At 43.1% G+C, this 3784-nt stretch overlaps 1 long non-coding RNA gene across 1 annotated transcript in view; it reads left to right on the forward strand.

Annotated features, from left to right (window-relative positions):
• The first annotated feature begins 2798 nt into the window (after positions 1-2798).
• Positions 2799-3784, forward strand: part of LOC108304519 — a 1812-nt gene continuing 826 nt past the window's right edge. Inside the window, exons 1-2 of the long non-coding RNA XR_001825291.2 lie at positions 2799-3173; positions 3560-3630. This is a non-coding gene — a long non-coding RNA (uncharacterized LOC108304519). The remainder of the gene's footprint in view (positions 3174-3559; positions 3631-3784) is intronic.

Here is a 3784-nt window from a genome sequence, read left to right on the forward strand (position 1 = left end):
TCCTACTTCAGCCTCCCCAGTAGTTGGGATTACAGGTGCACACAACCATGCCTGGCTAATTTTTGAATTTTCAGTGGAGATGGGGTTTCACCATGTTGGCCAGGGTGGTGTCAAACTCGTGGACTCAAGTGATCCGCCCAACTTGTCCTCCCAAAGAGCATGGATTACAGGGGTGAATCACCGCACCCAGCATACTACATTTCTTTTTTGAACATGTTCTCTACTTCGTGTCCTCATTTCTACATTGGTTAAGTTCTTTGTTTCAGCCAGCTCTCAGTGAAAGGCTACATCACTATTGCTTCAGACAAGCAGCATTGGAATAGTTCATCTTGTTTATTTTTGTTTATTTATTTGGTTTTTTTTTGAGAGTGAGTCTCACTCTGTCACCTGGGTTGGTGTGCACTGGAATGATCTCGGCTCACTGCAACCTTCACCTCCTGGCTTCAAGTTATTCTCCATCCTCAGCCTCCTAAGTAGCTGAGACCATAGGTGTGTGCCACCACGCCCAGCTAGTTTTTTTGTTGTTTTTTGTATTTTTAGTAGAGACAGGGTTTCACCATGTTAGCCAGGACGGTCTTGATCTCCTGACCTCATGATCTGCCTGCCTCGGACTCCCAAAGTGTTGGGATTACAGGCATGAGCCACCACGCCCAACTGTTCATTTTTTGTAAGAGACAGAGTCTCTCTCTGTCACCCGTGCTGCAGTGCAGTGGTGTAATCATGGCTCACTGCAGTCTCACTCTCCCAGGCTCAAGTGATCCTCGTGCCTCAGCCTCAGAAGTAGCTGGAACCACAGGTGCATGTGACCACATCTGGCTAATATTTTATTTTTTGTAGCACAAGATCTCCCTATGTTGCCCAGGCTGGTCTCGAACTCTTGGCCTCAAGCAATCCTCCTGCCTCAGCCTCTCAAAGTGCTGGGATTACAGGCCTGAGCCACTGTGCTGATCTCTTGCTCATTTTTAAACACTTCCTCATGTGTTTCCTCATCAGCCTCTTTAAGTATCACAATTTCTTCCATGTCTCCCCAAATCATATTTAAGTATTGATCATAAGCCTGGTTTATGCTGCCAGCGTCTAAACCTAACATTTTTCTTTCCTTTGTTTTCTATCCCCTCTTCCTCAGGAAGCTGGCTTCATTATACCACTGGCCACTGTGTTTAAATTGGGGACAAAAACCTCAAGTTGGCCACTCTGGTAAAGATGAGGAAGAAGCAAGAGGGAGAAGGAGGCAGAGATGTGATAATTCTGCATCTCACGTTTATGTATAATGGCAGTGCTTCTTGGGAACTTTAAGCAGCTTTTCCTGTTACCCAACTAGTAGGTTGCAGAGCTAGGAGTTGAGCCTGGTCAGTGAGGCTCCCAAATCCCTCTGTTTGTTTCCATTACATCACACTATTTTCCATAAGAAGCAAAATCCCATTAAATGCAGGTATTGGGTAACAATGATAGGCTGACTTTGTGTGAATAGATGGAATCATGAAGAGTTCACTAAATAGGTCTGGAAGTGTGATTTTCGAAAAAAGGCAGACTAAGTGAAGGACTTCCTTCAGATCATCAACACTGTGAATGACAAAGCTTTGCTCTGTATCATGCTGGATGTTTTGGCACCATGCTAGGTATTTTGAAGAAGACACAAATCATCCTATAAGACTGCACTCAAGGGACTTACAGTGTAGCTCAAGGAAAAAATCAGGCACAGAGCACACTCAAACTGGATAATTAAGGTGAGTTTAAGGGACTAATTTATTTATAAAGATGTGAGTGAGGTTTAGGGAATTGGAAAAGTGTTATTGCTTTTTTACGCAATACCCTGGGTTCTAGCAACAGCAGGATTTGGTCACCCATGCCTCCAAAACATGCTGGGGAAAGGGAAAGGAACAGAGCATAGCTGCATGAAGAGGGAGAACACACCCCTCTTTCAGAAGCTGTGATCTTCAGTAAAGGGACGCAACCAGCCCATGCTGACCCATCCGGGAGGGAGCCATAGTAATAAATACCCCAACCTCATTTTCTCCACTCTTGAACCTTCTGGTGATGCTTCCCATTAGCTAACCCCAACCAGAAGCTAGAGGGCAAGCATTGATTCTATCTGCAAAGACTAGTTCCTTAGGCACAACAAAAAATTAAAAAAAGGTAAAAGTGAATCTGAAAGGGCAATTTATAAACTTTAATTTATAAAATAAATTAAAAGGTAGTTTTATAAATTGATAGACCATTTAAGTGTATTGCGGAGGTTGCAGATTACAAGAATATTGCTGTAAATTATTTTGTGAAATATACCTTCATGCATTTTCAATTCACAGTATTATTTATTTTATTTTATTTTTTATTTTTTTAGGGATGGAGCCTCGCTCTGTTGCCTAGGGTAGAGTACAGTGTCTATTCACAGGTGTAATCACAGTTTGCTGCAGCCTTAAGCTCCTGGGCCCAAGGGATCCTCCGACCTCAGTCTTCCAAGTAGCTGGGACTACAGGCATGTAGCACTATGCCTGACAACAGTATCATTTTAATATATCCTGATGTTCTCTTATGGGTTACTTTCATGTAAAAATGGCCCAAATTAGATGTTGAGATAGGCTGGCTTCCTGGCTTACCCAAAGTGAGAGGTGAGGTGAGCTAAAGCCTTCTGAACTGAGCACATTTCAGTTGCATTGTATAAGCAATATTTTTGCTCATTTTTTTCCCCGTTGCATAACTTTATTCCACACACTCAGATTTTTCTCCATGCCATTTTCCATCATTTTTTCATATCTCTCTCTCTTCCATTTTTATTTTCTCCTTTCCTCCAATAAAAAGGGCTGCTTGACTCACACCTCCATCAACAGACGCTTGGAAATAATGCACCATGGCAGGTTTTCAAATATTTTTTCTTTCCTCCCTCCAGAGAGAAAAACAAAAGGGTAAAGATGGCCTGAGGGATTGGATCAGAACATTGTTTTACTGGAATTTGCAGCTGTTTCTGGATTGCAGAAGTCACTGGAGGGAAACAATGTGCTCAGGGACTGAAGGAAATGGTTTGGCTCCAATCTGTCCCAAGTCATCTGGGGAGGAATGTTTTCATTGTTGCAAAGGTTGCTACTCCACACAGATTTTGCTTCTCTCTACAGAGAGTGTGTGTCTGAGGAGAGGCATGGGAAATTCACATAGCATGGGAGCAAAACAAGGCCAAGGTAAAATGCCAGTGAAAGGCAAAGGCAGAAAAATAACTGGCTTTTGGTCAGGGCACAGATCATTTTCTGGGTTCTGGCTTAGACATGCAGCTCATGAAAGAGTTAACCTTTATTACAATTTAAAGGCTAGGTAAGCCAATGAGATTTTCAATTTTACTAAGCAGGCAAAATGACGTTGGGCTTTATATAGACAGGTGGATCCAGTAATAAATGAATGAGAGACTCATTTGGCTTCTCATTGATGAAAAGCTGGATTTATGTGTGTGAGTACTGCTGGCTCCGTATCCATATGGAACAAATGAATCTGCGCACACCTTTGCACTCCTACGTATGCATTACTAGTACTGTTTTAAGTGGCCTCTGGAACTGTGTGTTTTCCCTTCCAGGGTGCTCCTCCTGCCATGCATCCTGTCATGGAGGGAGCCTGTAGAATACCTGCAGTTAGGCAGAAATCAGGGTAGGTGGACAACGGTGGTCACCCAGCCACCTACCAATACTCATTCCAGCTCCTCTTGGTAGATATTCCTGTTTACTTATAGGTTCACATATATTCTTTCTCCTCCTCCTCCTCCTCCTCCTCCTCCTCCTCCTCCTCCTCCTCCTTCTTCTTC

This window comes from Cebus imitator, unplaced genomic scaffold (genome assembly GCF_001604975.1).
Source record: "Cebus imitator isolate Cc_AM_T3 unplaced genomic scaffold, Cebus_imitator-1.0 Scaffold54, whole genome shotgun sequence".
NCBI classification, from domain to species: Eukaryota; Metazoa; Chordata; class Mammalia; order Primates; family Cebidae; genus Cebus; species Cebus imitator.